Source organism: Chionomys nivalis, chromosome 1 (genome assembly GCF_950005125.1).
Source record: "Chionomys nivalis chromosome 1, mChiNiv1.1, whole genome shotgun sequence".
In the NCBI taxonomy this organism is placed as follows: Eukaryota; Metazoa; Chordata; class Mammalia; order Rodentia; family Cricetidae; genus Chionomys; species Chionomys nivalis.
Window position 1 is genome coordinate 83,803,193 of NC_080086.1, and position 26,129 is coordinate 83,829,321.

The 26,129-nt window shown below is 44.6% G+C and overlaps 1 protein-coding gene across 2 annotated transcripts in view; it reads right to left on the reverse strand.

Annotated features, from left to right (window-relative positions):
* Gng12 (G protein subunit gamma 12) overlaps window positions 1–21,196 on the reverse strand; it is a 103,120-nt gene extending 81,924 nt beyond the window's left edge. For both annotated transcript variants that reach the window (XM_057786551.1, XM_057786538.1), the window contains exons 1-2: window positions 21,091–21,196; window positions 2,262–2,328 (exon numbers count right to left, since the gene is read on the reverse strand). The gene's annotated coding sequence lies outside the window, so the exon portion shown is untranslated. The remainder of the gene's footprint in view (window positions 1–2,261; window positions 2,329–21,090) is intronic.
* Window positions 21,197–26,129: the final 4,933 nt, after the last annotated feature.

A 26,129-nucleotide genomic window follows, 5' to 3' on the forward strand; every position in this document is an offset into this window, starting at 1 on the left:
AGGGCCAAACTCTGAAAGCAACCAGAATGTCCTCTAGTAGGTGATAAGTATCCAGCATATAATACTAAGTGAAATAAACCATTTTGAAAGCTTATATATTACAGAAATCTCAACTAGAGGACACTCTGGAAAAGGCAAACTCCTAAGACAGTAGAAACACTAGTGGTTGTAAAGGTATGAGCTGAGGGAAGATGAACACACAGAACAAAGTACTTCCAGGGCTATGCAAATATTGTATAGAATACTTCAATAGTGAATACAGGCTATAGTTTTTTCAAAACCCATAGAAAATGCAACACCAAATGTGAACGCTAACATTTCTCTGTCTTTTTACTTTTTTAACCAATAGTACAACTTTTGGTGGTGGCATTTGAAGGATTAAAAAAGCTGAGATACCCATAAAACATAACACAAGACTCTGATGCAAATAAAACAATATTCCCGGGTTTTCCAGGAGCACCCCTAACTTTGTCACTTCACACTGAGCAGCACTCCAGGGTTCCCACAAAAACCTGTTTACATTATCTTACCGCTTAGAGCAAACATGTCAGAAAGGCTAACAGAGCCGCTTCCCTGGCCCCAGCTTGCTGCCGCCCTGCCTTGCAGAGGAAGCTGTATATGCAGCTTCTATGAAGAGAAAACTGCGCGGCACATTCCTGAAGGGAGGTGAAGCTGTGTCCTACTCACTAAAAATGGCTGTCTTGGAATAAAAGTCTGAAAGCCATTGAGGCTCTGTTGAAATTGACACTCGAGAGAAGGATTTTCTTACTGAAGAACAGACGGCACCAAATACTGAAACTGGGACTTGGCAAGGCTAAAGATAAGGGAGCCAAAGAGAGTCATGGGAAGAGGGAACCATAGCTGAGAAAATGCCCCCACCAGATTGGTCTGTAGGCAAGCCTGAAGGGCATTTTCTTCATTAATGATTAATACTGGAAGGCACAGTACATTGTGGTTTGGGATGGTATAAGAAAACAGTCCTGTCTCTGCATTGGTTGCTGCCTCCAGATTCCTGCCTTGAGTTGCTGCACCGACTTCTCTGACGACTACAGAAGCTATAAACTGAAATAAACCCTTTCCTTGCCAAGCTGCTTTTGGCTATGATGTTTTACCACAGCATCAGAAACCCTAAAAAAGTCCCCAGTAGAAGGACACCTGCTTTGGTTTCTAGATGAACCAGCACATGGGGGCGACAGGTCAGAGAACGTCTAGCTCAGGAGTGTTAGCCTGACCACGAGCACTCACTGGTCAAATAGACCTGTATCTCATCAGTGCTCTGCCTTCCAGCTCATGTTTCACAAGAGCAGAGAGCTGTGTCTCTGGTCCCACAATGAGGACCAACCAGTTCATCCAACTACAGCATCTTAGAGAAGTGAAGACCTAACAATAACTAGTACCCAGACGAAAGCGCTTCCAGACACCACAGACGATTACTAAAAAGGAAAGAAGGGCACTTATGAAGGAAGCTTCTCCCAACACCTGAGGGATGGAATAGGTGTTAACTTGAGCTTACAGAGGAGGAGACTGAGGCACAGAACAGTCATTATGATGAAGGTAGAAAGTCTAGTCTACTCAGAAAGCACTCAAAGTGGGGGCCTCAGAGAGAGCCCTAGTCCAGCCTCACTGGGTAAGAGCTGCCTTCTGAAAGGGGGAGAAGGTTCAGCCTTTCACTTGACTACAGTGAGGCAGCTGAGGGCAGGACACATTCCTCTGCCATGTCCAACATGGACATACAACCATACACTTTAAATTTTAAATTGATTGAGTGAAAGAAAGCAGTCAATGCCTTGGTAACACTGGGCATATCTGTAGTGCTCAAGAACCACGTATGGCAGGCAGCTCTCACCACACTAGGCAGAATGGACAGTTCAAGCCTGGAGGGTGCCCTCCTAGGCAGATGTGGCAGCCTGCACCCTATGGTACAAGGCTGTCACTGCTGGCACCTGCAGCCAGACTGGGAGTCCAGCAACTGCTTGCAAGCAGCTCTGAGAACACAGGCAAATCTGAGCCTCCATTCCCTCTTCTCTTTCAAAAGGCCTCTCTGCAGGAGCATCCTAGGATTCTGCTCACAATCCCACACAGGAGACTGTGGAATCCTCCTAGCCTTCGATCCATGCTGGGCCCTTTGTCAAATCAGACCAAGGGCCATTAGGTGTTGACTACTTTCCGGAAGCATCAGTCACTAAATCCAAATTAATGTGCTTTAATTATTTCAAGGGTTAACATATGAAACAGTAAAAAAAAAAAAAAAGACTACTTACCAGGAAGGCCAGCTAGAAATAAAGAGGCTCAGGGCTCAGCTCACCCCAATGTCCTTTCCATATAAACCTAGGAGAAAAAGGTTACAATTTAGGGCCAGAAAAAGACAAAACAAATCAAAAGAAAGCAAACACACATACACAGAAAAATAAACAAAACACGGTCTTGTTAAGATGAATGAGCCTGTTTCCATTTGTCACAGAATGAAAATAACACGCCTGTAAGATATACGTATGAATCAATGCCTAAGCATAGGAAGTCCCCTTTCCACCAGAAACTCTTTTTTTTCTCTAGCACAGAGCTGTGACCTCCTGGCCTTTATCTCCACATATGGTGAACAACTTAAGCAGAGGCTATGTCTACTACCTCTTGGAAGATTAATATAAGAGTATGATATTTTGAATGAAAATAGCCCGTATAGGCTCATATGTTTGATGCTTGGTTGCCAGTTAGTAGTTTGGAAAGGATTAGGTTGTGTGGCCTTTGTTAGAGGAGATTTGTCATTGGGGGTGGCCTTTGAGGTATAAAAATCCCACATCCTAGGTGTTAACTTCAGCTGATAGATGAGGAAACCAAGGCACAGACAGGTCATTATGGTGATAAACATAGAGCCATGCAATTCCAGGAGCCAGGAGAGATAATGGGGGGAAGGGAGGATGCTAAAGTTGTTTCTCTCTTTTGCCTGCTGTCTATGGATCAGGATGTAAAGCCTCGGCTACTGCTCCAGCACCATGATGATCAGGGACTAACCCTCTGAAAATGTGAGCAACCCCCCAATTAAATGCTTTCTTCTGTAAGTTGCCTTGGTCATGATATTTCTTTGCAGCAATAGAATAGTAACTAAGCCAAGAGTGATGTAGGAGAGTCTTCTATCTATCTGTTGCTTTCATTGGTTAATTAATAAAGAAAACTGCTTGGCCTGATAGGTCAGAACATAGGTAGGCAGGGAAGACAGAACAGAATGCTGGGAAGAAGAAAGCAGAGTCAGGCAGATGCCAGGAAGCTCTGGCCCAAGATGGATGTAGGTTAGAATCTTCCCGGTAAGCCATCACCTCGTGGTGCTACACACATTAACAGAAATGGGTTAATCAAGATGTGAGAGTTAGCCAGTAAGAGGAGAGTAGAGTTAATGGGCCAGGCAGTGTTTAAATGAATACAATTTGTGTGTTGTTATTTCAGGTGTAAAGCTAGCCGTGCAGGAGCCGGGCGGGACGAAAAGCAGGCCTGCTCATCTCATCACTACACTAGAGTATATAAATGGTGGCTTGTGCCTATTATCCCAGGACTTGGGAAGTTGGAGCAGGAGAATTGCCATGAGCTTGAGGTTCACCTAGTCTACACAGTGAGTTCCAGGACAGCACGGGTTAATGTGGTTTGGTGATCTTCTCACCATACTATACTGAGGAAATTCAAAAGCAGAGTTCAGGGCCAAGGAAAACAGAAACCTCAATCACTGGGCTAAAGGGAATTATTTATCCTGGGAGAATTCAAAGAGGCTGGACTGTGACAATTTTAACATCCCCCCCATTATCTCTACTGGGTCCTGCAATTACATTAATTAAGCTTTACTTAATTAAAATGGCAATAGGAAGTGCCAAGTCAGTCACAGCACATTGGTAATTGACTCACACCTCACAGTAAATTATTTCTATTTTGCAGTAGAGGGCACCTAGGCATGGAAAGATGAAGTAACTTCTTCAAGGTCATACAAATAGAAGTGACAGGGCTGGGACTTAAGTCCTATCTGTCAGGCTTCTATGTTGTCAGTATACAAGCTCCTTTCTAATACTGACGATGAACATTTAAAAAATCATTGAAAAACATTTCAGGGTCATGCAATCAAAAAGAAAAAAAACAATTGGGCTTGTTTAGCAAACAGCTTGCAGACTTGTCCCTAACACTCTTCCAGACTGCCAGCTTTGACTCTTTTCTGTTGAGAAGTTCTAGACAATGCCAATCTTTTAATTTTGCCATATTCTCAACATTTACTCTTAAACTCCCTCAGCATGGTAAAATAACCAAAACAAACAAACCACCACCACCAACACCACCACCACCACCACAAAACATTGAGTTCATGGTAACAATCAACTAAAGAAATTATCCACAAGCAAAACTGCAACTCCAGCTGGGTTCTTAGCAAAGGCACTTTACAGGGAACAGAGACCAAGTGGGTCCTGGTAACTCCAGTCCTTCACGTTGTTATAAACCAGCTTACATGTGACCGCACGAACTGGGCTCTTAGGAACATGCAACCTGTCAGAAACAGTTCTACTTTCTCTTCTGTGGGCACCATGCTGTAGACACTGACACAGCTGATCTCCGGGCTTTAGAATGCTTGAAAACACTTTTTATATTTTATACACTTCTCAGAACAATCTTGTGAGCAGAAAAAGATAGTCTTTCAAAGGTACAAAAATAAAATAAATGAACTTCAACAACAAAATCAACACAAAAAGTCTGAGGGGTTCTGCTCTTCATGAACTGTGTTTCATTCTCTGCGCAAGCCACTGCCCCTTTCTTAGGACTGGTTTTCTCTTTTGTGAAATCTATTGTACTTTCTTCAGAAGACTGACACAGCTGGCCAAGAGTAGGCACATAGATGGGTACAGTGGCTCATTCCTGGAATCCTTGAATTAGAGAGGCCAAGGCAAAAAAAAAAAAAAAAAAAAAAAAATCAACAGTTTAAGACCAGCCTGGACTACAAGGTCAGTTCCAGGCCAACCTGGGCTACAGAGACAAAGGAAGGTGGGAGGGGAGAAAGGTGAGCAGGAGAAAGGGAAGGAGGGATAAAATAAATGACACACCTTCTCATAATCACCTGTCATAAAAAATTTCAAAACCAAGTTATATCCTTGAGATTTCATTTTTAATTTTTAACAGGTTTATGATCATAAAATTTCTCAAGGAATGCCCACTTTCAGGTTCTTCTGGAAACTTCTTGCTCCCCAGAGAGAGGAAAAAACATATATGAATTAGAAACTCAAGACAGGCATAACTTTTGTTTCAGAACCTAAGGAAAACAAAATAAGCCTACCTCGCCCTGAACCTAAAACTGTAGATTTCCTGTGAACACAAATGCTCCAAGCTCCCTTCCTCGCAGCCACGGATGAATTATATATGTTGAGCAAGAAAAGCATTTCTTTTAAAAACTAGGGTCCATGTGTGTCATGGCCCCCCTCGTCCAGCAAGGATGACACGACCACCAGAGCTCTTCTCACTGCAGTTTTATTCAGGACCTTTTGACAATTGTAAAATCTCTCTCTCCTCCCTGGGCAAACCTCTCCCAGCCTTTAAGTAGGCATGGGCAACCAACCCCGGATTGCCAGGTGGGCACTGCCCATAGGTCCATGCATATGCAAGCAGCTGACAATCATTGCGTGATAATAGCATAAGTCAGGCCTTAGCCATAGGAGTTGATTATCACAGAGAGCACTCGCTTTCGGGATCGCGGAGGGCGGGAGCCAGCACCATCATGTGCGGCTCCACACAGCTCTCTACATTGCCATCAGGTGTGGCTTCACGCAGCTTGCTACACACGTGGCCCTCATAGCACAGTTTGCTCCCAGGCTCCATGTCACAACAAGGTGGTCAAGAGTAACAATGTCCCAGAATTCCAAGATCCTGACTTCTCTGCAGAAGCACCTCCCGGGCTGGCCTCAGCCAATAGTATCTGCAGCCATGAGCCTCACTTATGCTGAGCTGTGGTGTGTGTGTGTGTGTGTGTGTGTGTGTGTGTGTGTGTGTGTGTGTGTGTGTGTGTGAGACTGTGTGGAAAAGGGAACAGAGGGATTCCTCTTGAGGGCACTCTGCTTTGTGTTTACACACAACAGGATGCAGCAACAATTTAAATGTGGAAGTTTCTGGTTTGACTCCACCCCCTTTTAAAGGTCGGATTATACAATGCCCATAAGTTTCAGGGAAGGGGCTTGCAGGGACTGTGGACCTGGGCTGGAAGGCTCCTCTTAGACCTCAAATGTAGACGAGGAAAACAAAATGGCATTTGGCAACTCCGAGCAGCCAGAGACTGATTCTCCACTGTCTATGATCCCCTATACACAGGCTACACATGATGACCTTACACGGTTCTCACACCGTACTTTGCTTGAGCTTCCCAGGGGAACTGCCTCTGGATCACACCCAGAAGGGTTGACTCCACAGGTCTGGGTGTGGTTGGGTGTTATGACTTTCAGTCCCTCCCAGCTGATGCTGCCACCCAGACAAGTGTCTGTCCCACACCCTGGGAACATCTGCTTCCTTAAAGCTGTTAGACCCCAGTCCCTCCAAGCATTGTTTTCTTTCTAACCAACCAACACTTTCAAAAGAACACAGAGTAAAACCGCTAAACTTTGTTCAAGACAAGAGGGTTAAGGTCAGCCTTTCCTGTGTGCAAGCTTCCCTCTGCCTGCCTACACAATGCCGATTACAACACAGAGTGAGTAAGCACGGAACACACCTCCCAGCAGAAGGTAAAAAGGACTGCTTTGAAAGGGTCAGAATGGCTGTGTACTACAAGTCGGCTGTGACAGGCTCCACTGCCCTTTGGACTTCTTAACATGGCTTTCCCATCCCCAGAGCTCCACCTGGCTTCTCCTAGACACAAATCTCTCACTCTCAGGGACCATGGCTCTGCTCCCTTCCTCCACTCTCTGGCAGCTGCAGCTGGCTACCCTTCCCAGCCTCTCCCTCAGTTTCCAGGTGGACCTTCACAGGCATAAATACCTTCAGGGCAGCAGGCAGGGAGCTGGGTGGGGAGACGGTGTTTCCTAAGGCTCTCGCTCGGGCCAGGCCCTTGCCCACTCAGTCAGCCCAGGCAGGGTGAAGCCAGATGACAAAGAGGGGCAGAGCCCAACCAGCTTCTGCAAAGCTCCTAGTTCTGGGGGTTGAATCGAAAAGATAATACAAAGCCAGGAAAAGAAGAGGGGCTGTAATCTTTCTTCTCTCTGCCATTTACTTGCTAGCTTTATTACTTTAGTTATTTAGAAGTGCCTCAATTTTCCTATCTGTAAGGTAGAAATTAATGTTTTGACCCAATTCTTCCTGAAACTTTTATCAAATTATGTTGTAATTTTAATTTAATACAAATTCTCTAGATAGAGACTTCTAGATACTATAATTTATCTTTATATTCTATTGATTTATATTCTACAAATACAGCTTGTCACTAGCAATGAAAGATTAATAAAAAATGCACTGAATTCAAGATAAAAAGAAGTCTAGAAGAAAGACAGAAATATAGGCAAAACTATCTAGCCCAAGGTAATCATTAGCAAACTGGTTGACTAGCTTGCTACAGTAAACACAGACTAAAAAAAATATTAATATGACCAGAGAAGATGTAAAACAGAGCAAAGTCACATTCAGTAATTTACAAATTCTATGTCAGGTGCTCGTGCGCACCCCCCTCCCCCCACGAGACTCAGGACAATCTAGAAAGGGGCAGATGCTGCTAGCCTCGGGGCACAAATGAAAGGTCTCAAGGCGAGGGAGGAAGTCACTGGGTCCACACGTGGCTAGCGTGTTACAGCAGGGCTTTTGCACTGGCTTCAAGCTAAGACATGCATGTGCATCTTCCATTACACTGCCTCTGCCTTACCTGGGAAAGCATTCCCGACTCCTCCAACCCTTTCCCCAGCCAGGCTCAGTCTCCCCTGTGCTGTCCTTACACTCCTTACTCTAGATCTCGTCTCCCCTGACTTAGGACAGAGGAGATCAAACAAACACAGGTGTTTCATACGCATCTTTTTAATGGGTCAACAATCCACGAAATTAGGCTGGTCAAAGAGGCAGGAACCCTCATGTTAACTTAAGGAAAACTTTCTCAAAAGTAATGCACTATCCTCGTGTACTCAAACTTTATGATAGGTGCTAAGAATGCAGGTGGAATAAACTCCAGCGAGCCAGAAGGCACAGAACAGACCCGCTTATTATTTCCAATTCTCTATGGAAGAATATTTTCGTAAAATGCAATCAAAATGAATTCCTATAAGCTGGACAACATGAACATCCAGTTCTTACAAAAACTGGATTTCACAGCTGAAGACTGCTGGTGAAGCTGCTACAGAGGTTACTAATCGTATCTTCTCAATTTCTGTACTTACCTTGTTGCCTGCTGGAAGGATTGGGCGAGGCTGATATGAAAGCAGCAGGCTAGACCAGCTGAGCCTGCCCCACAGAGGGCAGCTTGCTGGTAATGGTCACGGGGAGTCTGTACACCAGGCCCCGCTAAATCTCACTACTAACTCCTCTCAAATCTACAGTCTACCTGTGGGGCAGGTGCGATGGTCACTTCTGTTTTACAGGGACAGGGTTGTGTGAGACAGAAAGAGGTGCAGGGAGAGAGGAGATGCAGACAACTCCTGGAAGTTAGAGCCTGACACCCTGCAGGGAGGGGAAGGTCCTGAAATGACCTAGAAAGAGGCGAAAAGAAAAGCAGGCTCAACAGGGAGAATGAGATCAGCTTCAACAATGTTTACCTGAAAGTAATTCTCTCGGCAAAATCTGTGCCCGAATCCCTGAGGATTTTCCGCTCAGGTATCCCCTCTTCTTACCTGGCTCTACAAGCCGCTCTTCTAAGCATACACTCTCTTGGTACACTTAAAATGGTTTTAAAGGTAGAGTTAAAATAGTTCAAAAACTTTTCCCCTTTGGTAATACATAGCTCTCGCCCCCCGATACAGGCTTCCTGATCACTACAGCTTATTAGTGAACAGCGATTTCTTTATTGAAGCCTTGTTGGCATTTTTATTAAACCCAGTATCTTAGTTACTGTTCTCTTGCTATGATGAGACCTCATGACCAAGGAAACTTACAAAAGAAATCACTGAATTGGGGGCTTATTTATAGTTCTGGAGGGTTAGTCCTGACCCGTAGGGAGCAGGCAGGGAGAAAGACACTGGGCCTGGCATAGGCTTCTGAAACCGCAGAACCCTCACCCCAAACACTGTCTCCAACAGGCCACACCCCCTAATCCATCCCAAACAGTTCCACTAACTGGGGTCAAAGAATTCAAACATATGAGTCTATGGGAGCCATTCCCATTCAAGCTACCACTTGGGTGGTATAACTGCACCCAGAGCCTTGTGCATGCTAGGCAGGCAGTCTCAATGAGCTTTAGCCCTGTCTTGACACCTGGCTCTTTGGACTTCTCCTCCTGCACGAAAGAAAGGAAGGAAGGAAGGGAGGAAGGAAGGAAGGAAGGGAGGGAGGAAGGGAGGAAGGACAGAAGGAGGGAGAGAGGGAGGGAAGAGAGAGAGACCGAGAGATCTTCTTTTTGTGCTCAGCTGCCCTCAGGCTGCCTTTTGCTCACTCAGGTCTTGGCAGAAGCACCACTTTGCACAGAGGACTTCCCTGAGGTTCCTCACTCAGGCAGCCCTCCTATTCTCTTACCCCTCACTCCCAGGTCTCCGGCCTTCACAGTACTTATCTTGACCTGAATCAGTACTGTTAGTGTGGTTTTACTAAGGCACTGTTCATATCGTGTTTAAAACCATATCCCTACAGAGCAGGCAACTGCTTTGCGAACTTGGAAAGATCATTTGGGTATTTCAAGGGATGAAGACTTGGGTTTGTCATAGACACTTGACAGTAAAGAAACAAGGGAGACATCAGAGGAAAATGTCTCCTCCCTTTACTTTCCTCCACAGCTGGCAGAGCACCTGCTCCAGTGGCACTGTTCATATGCTACTGTCAGGGACAGTGAACCGCGCAACAGACCCATAAAAAGTATACCAACTTCAGAATCCTATAGATGTGGATTCATACCAGGAATGTCACTATCACTGACTATTGTACCCTTCCAAACCTACTTCCTCCGCTGTAAATGGAGCTGATGTACCCTTTCTCAGGTTCCTACGAGGAGTAAGAAAGAGCCCTGGTACATGCCTACCACTGGCACTTAGGAGTAATCATCACCTTTGTTACTGTCAAGTTTTCAAGTTTATTGTCAGCAAAATATATCCTCTCAACTAGGGTTTGACAAAGGTATTGAGATTAAAGGGGAAAGGCATCATGGGACCACAGTGGTAACAGCGTATGTATGGAAAGAGTTAACACTCTGCATGCTTTCTAACATGCCCAGCACTTTAGACAAATCAGTCACTCCTGTAGGCCTGACACAGAGACGGTCATCTGCCACCTCTGGTACTAGGATGACTCTTCAGGGAACATTCCTCCCCAGATGTTCAAGTCCTAATCCCTGGAACCTGTGAATGCTGCTACAGGGCAAAAGAGGCTTTGCCTCAGGCCTTAAGCAAAGAAAGTATGCTACGGGTGGACCAAATCTACTCAACATAACCAAATAACCCTCAGAAATGGAGAATTTTCCCTAGTTAGAGAAAAGAGAACAGAAGGGCGGGCAGGGAAAGTCCCAGTAAAACAAGGGTTTCTTAATGTGGGGTCTGAGGTGTCAAGTCCAATGGCAAGTACCAGAAAAAGTCTCTAAGAAGTGAGGGTGGCCCCAATGAGAGACAGCAAGAAACCAACTTCAAGGAACTGATGTCTACCAATAGCTCAGAAAGGCCTATGGTGGATTCTTCCCAGAGCCTCCAGTAAGAGCCAGGCTGGCCAATAACGAGACACTAGTCACACACCTTCTGAAATGCGAGAGAAAGCATCTGGGTTGTCTCAAGCTCAGCTTGTGATAATCTGTTAGAGCAGCCATCAGAGAGTACCTGTCTCATGCTCATGTCTGATACTGTTTAACTGACAGCTTTTCTTTCCCTAGTGATCCAGAGGCATATTTCACAACTGACAGCATCTTAGAGGAGCTGAAACACAACTGCTTTGTAAACGGACCGTCAGTTAAGCCATCAGGTAATTCCGACTGCAGGCTTGAGTTCTAAAGCACAGAGCATGTTCCACAAAGCTTCCAAGTATTGGATACACCATAAAGGCCAAAGGATAATCAGTGCAGCTGCCCAGGCCAGCATCTAACAAGGGATCCCGGACACAGCTGAACACAAACACCTACAGGTACTTACCCTCAGAAACAGTCATCTACTAAGGACTGGACACCCAAAGGTGCCAGGTATCCTTCTAGCTACTGGGATGATAAATAGGCCACATCCTTTTCCTTATGGAGGGAACACCACAGAGCACATCAGTGTCACAGAGATAGAATATCACATTACAGTAAGCACTAGAAGAAAAGCTAAACATCTAGAGCACATACTAAATACATATCCGTGTGTGTGTGTGTGTGAGAGAGAGAGAGAGAGAGAGAGAGAGAGAGAGAGAGAGATCTTTTCGCAGGTCACTCCTCACTACTGCTAGTGTGGGGACTCTGAGAAAGAAGTTCGTTGCCTGAGGTTTCTTGTTTGTTTTTGAGAACAGTCTTGCTGACAGCTCACAGTGGCTTTAATCTCTCCTGCGGCTCTGGCTAACCATGAACTTATGAACATCCTGCCTCAGCTTCCTGAAGGATTACAGACATGTGTCACCATGCCCGGTTGGCTTATTCTTCATGTAGTGGTAAACTAGCTTTATATAGGACTGTCTTTTATGAATTTTTAAACAAAAAAAGGACCACGGCTTTCTCTTCACCAAATCAGATTCCCGTTCTTTCAATCGAGTTCTGTCTTTAAAAAAAAAATGAAATTTAATTTTATATTAACAACACCCAAAAAGGTTACTGTGACTAAAGAGCAGATCTCACGAGGCTAGAGAGATGGCTCAGGGGTTAAGATGAGTCCTGTTTCTCCAGACGACCGGAGTTCAGTTCCCAGCACCCACACCAGAGGGTTCACCATCACTTGTAATTCCAGTTCCAGAAGATTTAAAGTGTACACATGACAAACATTCACAGACACTATCACACATATAGACAGGCGGATGGATGGATGGATGGATGGATGGATGGATGGATGGATGGATGGATGGATGGAAAGACAAACAGATAAGAACCATTTTTGAAAAGGGCACCTCTAAAGCAGAACGCAGCTCCGGCCTCTCATCTTTCTAGACTGCTGGTCTTAATCCATTTTTACTTTCATCTCCTTTTCCTAGGAAGGACTGAATAACTTGCTGGTTGTAAAAATCAAACAGAACAGCCCAATACACAGAGCAAAGAAACAAACAAATTTGACCTGTGTAACCTTTCCAGAGTCACAAATATGTGGAAAATTCTAGACCTCTGAAAAGATTTTGCAGGAAATCATTGGAATCTACATGTTTAAACCTCTTTTTCAATCTTCCTACACACACACACACACACACACCTATGTATGTACATGTATATGTTTTGTGTGTGTGTGTGTGTGTGTGTAGTAATAGTAGTAGTAGTTAGAAGGAGGAAAAATTCTAGGCTAGAAGATAGTTTTTTCATGGCTTTGAAGAAGCCACAAGTTAATAACACCATTAGCTGAAGACTGAAAGTCAGACATTAGCAAATGCAGCAAAACCCTACTTTGTACTTGCCTTGATTCTGTACTAATGATTTGGCAGCCCACTCCACCCAGGCCCGCATTCTTAAATCTATATTTAAGAAATTCTGACAGACTATACACAGGAAGAAAGATTACAAAGAAAGGCCCACAGGAGAACCTACCAGCCTACACAATGTCCAAAAGACCCACAGTTAATTCACATCATTTCTACTTATTAAAAAAAAAATCACTACTCTTAAGTTGTCATTTTTCACCACCCAGATTAGCAAACTAGAGAACTGCCACTCCCCTTACTGGTGGGCTATGAGGAGCATTTGATTCCATACTTACCCAAGGTGGTCCCTGAGCCCCGAGGACCACAGATTCTGGGAGTCTGTCCTTAGTAAGCAGAATGACAAACTTAAGCTGTCTTCAAAGCACTGTCTGATCAATGGATTAGATACAACCCAGAGCTCTAGGGGAACACAATGGTCTGTGATAAATCCACACAATGGCAAAGTGAGGCTATTGAAAGAGAAGCCATTTCTAGGCACTTATTGACATACCACGGCAGTTTATATACTGCTAATTTAAAACAGTATAGAAAACACCTGTATGAAAGAGTAGGAAAACACAATATATACGTTCATAGTAGCTTACATTTACAAGCTAATACCTGTGGGTGGTATGGGAAAGGCCTGTATTAGAACAGGATGGAAGCAAGTTTCAATATTTTGTCTTTCTAATACGAATATTAAACTTGGGGAATACAGATAAATTATTATTGCTAATATTAATGAAGAGGTTGTCCTTAGGAGGACAACCTAAGGTATGAAAACTAGGGTATGATCAGCTTAGAAAAACAAAACAAAAAATTAATTCAAGCAGTTCAGCTGAGAAGGGGACTAGGGGACCTGGGTGTAGGCAATAAGTTTGCAGGTCAAAGTCTCTTAAATCAGAGAAACTCAGTCCAGGGTTCAGCAGGAGAGCACAGTGAGTATGGACAGGGTGACTTCTGTCCTGGGTGTGGGTGGCCTGGAGTCTCTGTTAATGTATTATAGCCTGAAGGAAGTTGTAGGGAAATGGGAGGCAAAGCAGAAAGCTAGCTAGCTCTGCTGCCCAGGGAGCGTGCCAGGAGTGTTTGCCATCTGGATTAAGTGGTAGCTGAGGCATTCTGCTCAGAGAGTAAGTAGGTTAAACAAGAAGCAAAACACAAGCAGATGCGTGGCACAGGAGTTGCCCAGGATTTTAAAAACTGAGATCACATTGAGATGCAACCGATGAGTCTGCTCTCTAAGGATGTCCATAGGAAATTTTTATGAGGAACTATCATCTGCTATTTCTGCTTTGGGAATCCAAGTTTGAGGGAAGACGGCTCACTCCGTTTAGCCAAACAAAAAGTGGAAGATATTCAGTATTTTAGACATGTGAACGTGCTGGCATCTTTTCACGAGGTGGTCAGTCTGTAAACCAAGAGAGATGAAGGGCAGAGTACTGACCAGCCCCTTCTCCTTCACACACCCAAGGCCTGACAGCTAGACCCATCCTTTAGGGCTCTGCCCCAGCTGCTATTCAGATGCCTCCGGAAACATGCAGAAAGAGGAAGCTAACTCTGACACAAAACCTGAAGAAGCTGCTTCAATGAGAAACTGTTCAGAGCCAGTGGGCACTAAGGGAAACTCAGAAAAATTCTTTCTAGCTTCTGGAGGCTCTGGCACCAGCATTCCCCACTTTTCTCCCAAATTAAGGCTTTTCCCAAAAGACGCAGTCCTAAAGGCTCCCCTAGTCCCCCTCTTATCCCAAAGAGGAGGCCCACATCTGTAACACCTCACAGGAATCCCTCCCTCTTCACATCCCCAGCAGTTCACAGGACTCCCTTCCCTGTTTCAGACACACACTGGGATGTTTTAGGGGGGCAGAAATTATTGCAGAGGAACGTATGAGCTGTCCCCAGTTCAGAAAGTGTTAGGTGATCCCCGGAATGCTACTGTGCCATCAACTCAACGCTAGACAATGTCAAGGACACCCAAGTCTTTAGCTGCCCCTTAAAGCATGATGAATCCAAGACCGAGAGTCATTAGAGGATCTGTGTACCACTGATGGCATCTTCCCAGCAAATACATGGTTTGAAAAAAAAAAAAAGACAGTGGCTCTCGTACCTTGCTGGTACACATTCAGGGACCATGGCCTTATTTCTTCATTCCTCCGGCATCTTTTAAGCTCCTACTATGTGCCACACTCTACAGCTCAGAGCACTTAGAAGGTTGTTGTAACTAAACAGGCTCTGAGAGGCAGAGCTCTTGCCAAGCACTGCACTTATCCACTTAGGAGAACAAAGCCCATCACCACTAGCCAAAACCCCCAAGTGGACTGGAAAGTGATACCTCTCCATCCTAGAAGAGCAGGCCTGCGCCAGGACATGGCTTTGTCCTGTTGTCGTTTCTGCATTCTTTTGTTTTAATGGTGTGTGGAGGTTTGTTTTGGATTCAGGGTCTCATTGTGCAGCCCTGCCAAGCCTGGAAATCACTATGGAGACAGGGCTGGTTTCAATTTTCTAGCCATCCTTTTGCCTCTGCCCCTTAAGTGCTGGAATGTGGGTATTATACCGTCATGCCCAGTTTGGTCTATTTTTTTTTTCCTAATTTGCTAGAGATTCTGGGAACGAAATCTGAAGTTACCATGAATTTGAGACCTGAGACAGTATACTCCAGTAGGAACTAATGGCTTAGTGTCCAGTGCTCAGGGATATCTTGGCCAGCAGCATTGACAGCTCAATGGAAATCCACAGATCTCAGTCAGTGAAGTATCCCCGTGACTGTGCCAAGGGGGCTTGCACACAGCCGTGCTGAATGAAGGCTCTCCAGAGAAAACTCCTGTGAGATGACAGCAATGAAGCCCACGCTTCAGTGAACACTGGTGACCACAGCCACTCAAATCCAACCTGGGCTCACACTTCTCAGCCAAATGACCTTGCCTGCAAGAGGAATGCCAGACAACAGACTATTCTGCAAGAAAGGATACAGAATATACGAATTTCTGAATCCCTGGCCCCAAAGTCACAAACTTAAAATCAACAAATGAGAAAGGCAGAAGTTCTTAACAATTGACTCATTCAGACAGACCCAGAAATGGAATTCTTTTAGCTACAACTTTCGGGAGCAGCTCAAAGTATCAAGTCTGAAAGGCCTGCAACACTCTCTCATTATTCAGTAACCTTCGGAAATACAGACCTATTAAAAAAGACAAAAAAAAAAAAAAAATCCCTCCCTGCGCTAGGACAGCAACCAGACACTGGAACTAAGCATTTTTATGACCCCCAATAAAACCTGCCACGACAAACCAAACATTTAAGTGACACTAGAAATGATTTTCAGGAGAGATTTGGCACACATGAAAGAATTCAGCTGGAAGTTATCTTGAGCTCAATCACCTCCACCCTCTGCCCAGCTCCAAGCTGCTGGCCTACTGCTCCCCTGCCCCTGGGAGAAAATGTAGGGTGCCGTGCACCTGCTGGCAGGAGCTGCTCTGCACCGGGACTTTGCTGGCCAATTTTCTTTCCTGCCCAGCCAAAACTTCCGCTGGGAATTGTGGGAAGACAGCTTCACAGGCCTCAGAGAGACTAGCCTGTGAATGTACCTCGGGCGTGCTGAGTCTCAGATGTTATATGGGGCACTAACTGCAACCGCTGAAGAGGCGGCGAGCCCCACTGGTGAGGCACCCATAATTCTTTTCTGGTTGCTAGTCTCTCTCGTGTAAGATGTCCCCCCCATCTTGACGTGATTTACAGCTTACCAATGTAAACACACCACACACACACACACACACACACACACACGCCATTAAGTCCTCTACTCTCTCCTTTGCCTGTATGGGTCTCTCCTACGACTCTTGGCAAAGTGCTGAATCAGATATGGGATTACGGCAACTCTGGAGAAAAAATTGCTCTACCACAGGAGGTTTGGACACTTAAGGAACACTAGATTCATGTGGACCTCGGTGAGAACTGAGCAAGTTCTGGACTCAGAAAAGATTTAGAAAGGGCCCAAGGTGTATGGCCGCTTAACGGCAAGAAACACTCAGCTGTGCTGCAACTATATTTTGTTTATCCAGTGTTCCTGTTTCCTTCCTCATTCCTGTCATTCAGGACAGACTGGAGGTGCTCTATAGATGCAGCTTGTCAAGGCAGAAGACCTAGATGTAGAAGGTACCAACTTCTGTGAATTCAGACTTGGTGTATATGCAGCTCTTTCTTATCTCTCTTAGGGCAGCAGAGATCCATCACCGCAGTACTTGGCAGGTAGCAGTATGAGGCCCATGACTGCGCAGTCATATACAGAACCTTCTAGCATATATAAGGCCTTGATTCAATCACTAGTAACACGCACACGCGTGTACACACACACACACACACAGTATCTCTTATGAAGATAAACCTAAAATCTTTTGTAGGGCTTCCCATTTACTGCAAAGACTTGGACACTTAATTTGATGGCATTCATATGTCACCAAAGTTGGTGTTTTTTTTTTTTTTTTCCAGGGCAACAACATTCTGCTAAATGTGGTTATAGAGCAGAATTTATTTTGAGCAACTATCACAGATGATTTGTTATATGTGCATGCTTACTGGGAGAAAAAGGAGGCATCATTTGTCTGGATTTCCTTCAAGCCTTTACAAAAATATACATCGAGCTGCCATTGTCAGTAATGCGCTATATTTGTACCTGTCTTCCAACTGTGCAACCTAAAAGACTTCACGCATGAATTACCAATTAGAAAGGAAAATGAAATTAAGATCTAAAATCCATTTGCTGAATAGGTTGATAACACAACCAATTTCATATTTAAGAGACCTAACACTATTGCCTAATCACTGCATAGTCTCTTATTAAGTACAAGTTGGCAGGATGTTTTGAATAATAATAGCCTTTTTGGATTTGAGAGAAATATGAAAATTTTGTAAGGTAATTTTCCTGTTTTAAAAGTAATACACGTTCATTATCTGTACAAAAATGTATTACAAGAGCTAGTTCCGGGACGGGCACCAAAACTACAGAGAAACCCTGTCTCGAAAAACCAAAAAAAAAAAAAAAATGTATTAATGTTAACACTTATTGAATATAGTCTATGTGTCAGGCAATGTTCCACAAGGTCTATGTAGACAAATTCATTTTTTCCTCACAACCGCAATAAAAGCACAGAGAAGTTAACCAACTCATCTGATCTACACACCTAGGAATAAAACATGATCAACAACCCATCATTATGCTGTAATGTTCTAGGAATAAAAGCAAGCAATAATTTATTCAATCAAGTCTTTCACTACAACAGGGCACAGTGTCATGGGCCCCAAACAATTCATACTGAACACTGTACCCGTCATACTGAGATCATTATAAACTATTATAAACTAGTATCTCTGTGTCTCTACCACTGACATGAGCTACAACCTGGACTAATTTGACACTATGCATCTGGTCAGTATTAAAGAAAAAGCAGGTGCTGGGGGGGGTGTTTTTAAAGTAAAAACTTTTTTCAATTTTGAAAATTTTAGCAAATGATTTAGTGACTTGATGAGTTCATTCCCTGAAGTAACTAACCAAGCACTGTGACAAAAATAAACACAATTAGTCCCCACTTCTTCATGGTTTATCTGCTGGCCTTGGACAGTCATACACACAAGAGCAAACATCAACATACTCTTGGATCACATCTCTTCAGACTTTAAAAGTCATACTTGGTTAAAGAAAAATGCTGCTTCTGTTTTTGATTTAATTTCCTAGCCAAGGTTAATAAATATAACTATTTGAAATAAAATCTCTCTTTAAATTTAAGTTAACTTATGTTCCTAATTGCCTAGCCCTAAAATAGTACACATTTAACAACACCAAAAGCATATTAAAATTATTGATCCATCAATCATTATTATTTGTACTACTATGGCAGAAATAGGACAAGCTTAAAACATATTTACACGCACATGCACACACACACACAAATATCTGGTCAACTTTCTAATTATTTGAGCAAGATCTTGCTCTAGTCTAGGATAGCCTGTAACTTACTATGTTGTCTAGACTGGGTTTGAACTCACAGCAATTCTCCTGCCTCCTTTTTGCCAATAAGATTACAGATGTGAGTTACCATGCCAACATTCATCATTCTTTGGAATTTAAAACTGTGATACCTGGCATTTCCAGAAGGTTCTAGTTATCATAACTTACCCAGTATCCTGCTGAGTAAATTAGGTTAAAAAAGAAAAAGTGGCCATTCTAAGCACTTACCATAGGTTAGTTTCAGACTGTTTTCCAAAGACTAGCTGCAACACTTTCATTGACACTCTAGAAATTGAGACCACTATTACTCCTATTTTATAAGACGGATTGAAAAGGGCTAAATACTATTCTCATGCTGGCCTATCAAGAAATCCTACACAGTAAACCTCTGTGGAATTGCTTCTAGAATTGACCTTCCTAGGTAAGGCTTATACTAAAATGGAACAAACAAACACACAACAATAACAAAAAAGCCACCTAATGAAAACCCAGCATAGTAAGAGATGTCATAGCTAACTTTTCCGGAGTTCTCTTTTATTCTGAAAGCCCTTCGCTCTCACAACCAGATGACCAGGCATGCTCTGTGACATCAGCAACCCAACCGTCACGAGAATTTGTCTTTCAAATAAGCTCAGAACTTTCTGCACAGGTGAGTACACTGCCTTTCCATAACACACTTGCTGTCTCTTGTGAAGCACAAATCCTCATTTTCACCCAGTTCTATACAAATCTAAGTGCTGTGCACCGTCCTGGGGTTCTACACCTAGCAGAATAGAATACAAACGCTTGTGTTGAATACAAACGCGTCGTCTTAGCTACTGTTCAGCATTCACTGGCCTTGACCCACAGCTTTCTGGTGTTTAGCTGACTGCTAAGGAACATTTTATCTAAAACTCCACTTAGCAATCAACAATTGATCGCTTTTTAAAATGTGGTTGGGAGGAAGGGGTGGTCAGTGGGAGGAGGTTGAAAGAGAGTAAGGGGGTACATATGTATGAAACACGCAAAAATAAAGAGAAATTTAAAATATGTGAGAACCATGAGTTTATTTACTGGAAAAATGGTCTTGTTGACATATACATTTTTGTTCTAAAACACGGGGACCTCCTTACTTGAAAGTGACTGCTTGACAACAGTAGATTTAACTCCACCATTCTAGAGGGGCCTGTTTTCCCCCGTTCCCTGGGAAAGGGCTGGAATCCAGTGGTAATTTACATCCATGGTCTGAAGTGCCAAGCACTGGTGCAGCAGGGTGACCAACATTCTAAAAACAAACCCAAGCTATTGCTTTAAAAATTGAGAACACACAGACACAGCGCCTGGCTCTGACAACATCCAAAAGATTCATTATAGACAATCTATTCAGGAGACGCTACGACCGCCCCAGGAAATATAAACAGTGTCCAAAGACAGCCGAGGGGAGAGGAAATAACTGACCGGAATGAGGCGAATCATGTGAAGTCTGTCCAACAAGGCCTAAGACATCCCCAGTGTTTCCACTGGGAGCCGCGGTTAAACGTGCCCTGGCACATGGGCATAGACCTCCCCTCCAGCACAGGCATGGGGCTGCTTCCTTTCCTACCCACTTGTTTGTGCACAGCCACGCCCGCACAGGACCACGAGACCACAGGCCTGGGCAGATCCTTCCAGCTGATTTCCAGTTGCTCAAAGTTTAACAAGAATCACGGCTCCATTTGAGAAAGTTATGAATGATTTAAGTCAAGTTTACAAGATATCCACAGCCAGGATAAATGAGTGTCAGCAGACAATAGCAATGGCGTCTTAAAATGAGGTTTAATTGGCAGGCCCTTACTAAAATAAAAACGAGTTTCTCTAACCCACAGGCTAAGCGTACGGCGCTACATTTAAAAAAGAAATAAATCACGCAGGGCTCAAGTATGAACTCCGACCTTCCTGTTTGAGTCACCCTCGCAGGGTCCCTCGTGGAGTGTCACCCGAGGTCTCTCCACGATCCTCTCCTTCCCCGCCGCCACCCTTCTGTGCGGATTGAACACCGAGGCTGCCAGCCCACGCGCGTCCGGAGACCCGCGCGGGCAGAGGAGGGGTGTGCGTGGCCGCCCCGAGCCGCTCCTCCCGCACCGCCGCGAGCTGAGCAGTGACTCCCGGTGACCTCCCGCAGGCGGGTCGAGGCCGGGCTGGGTGGCAGCAGAGACACAGCCTCGGGGGTCGCTCTTGTCCCGGGCTCTCGCGTCTGTGGGCCGCGGCGGGCCTCGCTCCCACTCCCCTCCCGCGGCCCAGGGTGCCCGCAGCCCGCGCTTCCTTCCTTCGCTCCCTCGCTCCAGCCCGCGGTCGACTCTCGGGACCCGCTCGTGGCCCCGAAGTGGAGGCGCCCCGCCCCGTCCTGTTTGGGTCCCCGCGGCCCGGTTCCCGGCGAACGCTTGGCACTCACTCACCCGCCGCTGCCACTGCCGCCGCCGCCGCCGCCTCCGCCGCAGCCAAAGAGCCGGTCTCTGCGCTCCGGGACCGCCCGACCTCTCCTCCCCACTCCGCTCCGGCTCCTCCCTGCACGCGTGGGCGGGGCGCACGGCCCGATGGGCGGGGCAGCTGCCGCCACCCGCTCTGCTCCGGCTCACCCGCCCGGGACGCCCTCGCCGCGCTCTGCTGGAGCCGTCGGGTGTGTGGACTCCCGTGCCCGCGGCGTGGTCGGTGCAGCTTGCTGCGGTGCGGCGAGCGGGCAACCACGCGCGGCCACCGCCACACGCCACCCAAGTTCTCCGCAGTCCCCGGGCTGCGAAGATGAGCTCTGCCAAACCCCTACACAAAAGTGAGGCTCTGAGCCAGAAAAATCTGAGGAAATGGCCACCATATTTAAAGGGCTCTAGAGCCACGGGGATGTTGTTTCTCAGAAATGAAGGTAAAACCAGATTGCTAAATGTTAGTTAAGTACATCACCTACCATGCCTTGCCCCTTGATCTCTGTGAAATTTGTGCTTCCGAATTCCCCAGACTTGACAGAATTGAGCGTAATAAAGTAATTGAATTAGGCTAGTCTCCCCCCCCCCCCCCCCCCGCCGCCGTTTTGTATGGATTTAGAGTTTGGTAGATTGAAGGGCCAATTTTGCTTCCACAATTGCTGCTTACAGTCATTCAAAGAAATCAAGCACCTGTTGCGTGTCAAGCATTATGCTAAACGTGATAGGAGATACCAACCCAAGGGAGCTTGCTTTCAAAAAAGCCAGAGTTCAATAGAGAAGGTTGTGCAGAAATGGTAAGATTGAGCAGTCTGCTAGAGCACTCCCAGATATCTGCTTTCTCGTTTAGCAGGATCGAGATAGAAGGCAAAGTAGGTCACCAATAGCCAACATGGGCAGGCCTTTTAAAATGACGTTAGTATTGGGTGAGAGCAGGGAGCACTGACTGGACTCAATGTGTTGAAGGAAGAAAGGAAGAAGGGGAGGGAAGGAGGGAGGGAGGGAGTGAGGGAGGGAGGGAGGGAGGGAGGGAGGGAGGGAAGGAAGGAAGGAAGGAAGGAAGGAAGGAAGGAAGGAAGGAAGGAAGGAAGGAAGGAAGGAAGGAAGGAAGGAAGGAAGGAAACATGTTGAGGGGTATGGCGGGAGAGTGGGAGGGGAAGTTGGGTGTGACAAAGGTACATGCATGAATTGCCAAAGAATAAACGAAAGATATTCTTTAAAATGAGACATCAGACAAAAATCAAAGAATAAGTAAGTCCAAGTATTGGGTGAGTCTTTCGCTGGAGTTCACCTGCAGAAGAGAAGTGAGTCCTTGCATGCTGGGATCTAGGCACTGAACCCCACAGCTAGCATTAAATTCACTCTGTTTACACTTACTCAAGTATGCCTTGCTTGGCAAGTGTGGTCTGAGCAGCCTCCAGAGAATGTTCCTGTTGAGGTGCAAACCACTGCCTGCCCTTTATTTCGTACTTTGTACAGGGTTAGGAAACACCCAGCTGATTCAGATAGTGACCGTTCTAAGATGTACCCTAAACAGAATGGGCTGACACAAGAAGTGACTATCACAGTCATTCCAGTGATTTCCATCTCTTGACCATCATAGAGCGCAGTTGTTTTTGTGTCCTTTGAGGTTTCCTCTCGTGAGCCTGAGACAAAAACAACCGCAGTAGCTTTATGAAGAGTGCCTGGTTTAGTGTTCTTCACCTGCAACCACAGAGCAATCTATAGACGGCTGTCTGCGCAAGGAGAGGACAGAAACCTGAGATCCTGTACACGCTTTTGCAGAAATTACCTATTGAAATCAAGTCATTTGAAGTGTGGCCTTTTATTTTGTCCCCCATCCTCCATTTTATATTTCTCTCTGTCTCTGCTCTGTCTCTCTCACCAGCCTGCAACAAATTAAGACTAAGATACAGTTTATCATTTGTGTCTGTGGGGTCTGCACCCTCAGAGTCAGCTTCAGGTTGAAAATATTTGAAAACAAAATTGAGTCTGTACAAGTATGTCTTTTCTTATCTTTGTTTCATTTATAATACAGTATAACAAAATTAATGTTTACATTGTATAGGACTACATAATAAATGGTCTAGGAATAATTAAAGCATTATCATATGTGAGATGTAGGTAAGTTATATTCACAAACTATGTCATTTTATCTGAGACTTTTCTATCCTTAGATTTTAGTGTATGAGTAGAGGATGGTCCTGGAGCCAGTCCCCTCTGGGCACTGGGGGACAGCTGTATGCACTACAGAGAGGTGGGAAGTTCCGATCATATTAGCCAAAAGGCAAGAGCAGTCAGAGCTAACATTTAACTAGCACTTCCTGTGTGGCAGATGTTGCTTTAAGAGCCATACATATATTAAATCTCTTCATTCTCCTAGCAACCCTAGTAGGTAGGCACAGCAAAGTTAACCCACTCAGTCTGAAAGTGCCGGGGTCAAGTTTTCAATGCAGGGTGTTTGCACAGTTTGTGCTTTTACCCATGGTTCTGGACCTGTTTCCTGAACTCTGCTGACTCACATTCCATCTCCATATGTTTGTTCTTCCTATTGCATATATTATAGAAAGCTTATATATGTGATATACACATGTGTAGTATTCTATATACATATACATAGTATATAGAATATGTATATAATATATAGCATATGTATATAATATATAGTATATAGAATATGTATATATAATATATAGAGACTCACTTGTCTCATATAAATGAGTATATACCTTTTCCAGTTAATAATCCTGCTCATGAAATCATACATAGTTTGATCATAAAGCCTTCATTTTTTTGCCTGTCCTATTAAAGCATATGCTCAACTTCAGTGATTTATGTGAGCATTTGATGGTATCCCTTGTGATCCTTCTCTAGTTTTAAGAACACTGATTCCTGCCAGCATCTACATCTCATGGTCAGACTACCACGTTCAGTTTCCGGATGTCCTTTGCTGGCCACAGGACAGCTGGAAGTGCCAGGTAGCTAACATAGCTTCTACATCTTATCTTTAACCAGCGACAGGAGAGTGCAGGTGACAATACTGCATTTTGACTCTAATTGGGACGATGACGAGGCTGCATTTCTGCTGTGGGTGGCACTCCCTGCAGGAGTGGCGTCAGTCTCCCCTTTCCAGCAGCATTTTGTTTAGTGCGGCTTCCCTTGTCCTTCTCAGCCTTCCCTCTTCTACTTTCTACTCTCTTGTCACATTTTCTAGGGAGTAGGTCCCAACCAGGAACTGCAATAGGATTTATGTGACTCAATACAAAGTGACAATACTCACAATTATTTAAGAATTTCAAAATGTTATAGCATAGCATTAGTCAAGCATAGGTTTCCATGTACTGCACATGTGTGTGACTGTCCTTTGCACATTAGTGAAGCTAGCCTGATCTGATTCATCATTTTCATTTGAGTCTTTCTTCATCTCTGGCTCTACTTCTAGAGAATCTCAGCAAAATCAACAGCTGGTATAGTCACAGCAAGCTCAGCTAGCTACTTCCAGACCTGTTTGTTTAAGCCACCAGTGTCTCACATCTCATAGGAAGAAGAATTATGCTCTCATAGGTAGAGCTTTGGCTGCAGAAAGAGCTATAGTCATTAAGAATGAGGTGAAAAATGAGTTTCAGTCATGATTCTGACTTGACACAAAAGTGCACCGTGACTCTGTGCCGTGTCATAGACGGAGTATCCCAGAAATACCTTTCCTGAAGAAGTTTGAATGGTGACTGGCTAACAGAGGTTCCTGGAAGGAAGTGAGGCTCTGGTTGGAAAGACAAGCCCCCCCCCCAATATAGGGACAGTAGGAACCTCAGCTGAGCCTACAGTCTAGTCTGACTGAAACTGGCAGGCCTTCAGAGTTGGCCTGAATTGAGTCACACTGTTGACCTTTGTGTTCTGCTTTTCTGGTTGTTTGTTTGTTTGAGTATGGGCAGGGGTTGACCTGTGTGTCTCTATACTTTACATCATTAGAAAGAAGCAGCACCTTGACTAAGTAGATTACTAGGGAAGTGCCCACTGACAGGTATGCTCAGTAACTGGGAGCAGCTGTACCAGCCAACAGCAGGGCCGAGGAGAGGCTCCACGGTGGGACATCTCCCAGATTCTACTTGGGTTTGTGACTAGGAATAATAGGAGTATGGAGCTGAACTTTAGATTTTTTAAATTAATTATTTGTTTGTGGCACATGTACTCTGGTGAGTGTGCAGCCGCTTCTTCCATCTTTCCGTGGGTTCCAAATATCAAATGTAGGTAATGTGTGTTCACCCTCCGAGCCATCTCATCAGCTTGCCTAACCTCAGATTTTTCTGTCGCACTGGGGCAATTGCTGGTTATTCTTTTTCTGGTATCATGGGCCAACTGAATTTCCTATTTTGTTCTTTTCCAGGTTTCCTTTAAACTTTTCCCTTCATTTATTGTCTATATTTTCCACCCTTCCCCTCCTTGGCTATGAAATAAAGCAAATAAATAAGTTGTCTGTAAAAGAATCAGTTTCTGTGAAAGAACAGTAGAGGGGCAGGGTGAAGTCTGTCTTATTGGGGAGGATTGGGGGTTAAGTGTGTACATAAAGGAGTTGAAAGAGAGCAATCCTACAGATTCAGTACAATTCCCTATTAAAATCCCAACACAGTTCTTTACAGACCTTGAAAGAACAATACTCAACTTCATATGGGAAAACAAAAAATCCAGGAAAGCTGAAACAATTCTGTACAGTAGAAAGACTTCCAGAGGCATCACCACCTCTGATCTCAAGCTCCATATACTCCAGGACTATAGTAATAAAACCCACTTAGTATTGGCAATAAAAACACACAGGTGGAACAATGGAATCCAATCGAATATCCAGACATAAATTTATACACCAATGAATACCTGATTTTTGACAAAGAATCCAAAATTATTCAATGGAAAAGAGAAAGCATCTTAAACAAATGGCGCTGGCATAATTCAGTGTTGGCATGCAGAAGAATGCAAATAGATCTGTATCTATCGCCCTGCACAAAACTCAAGGCCAAGAGGACTAA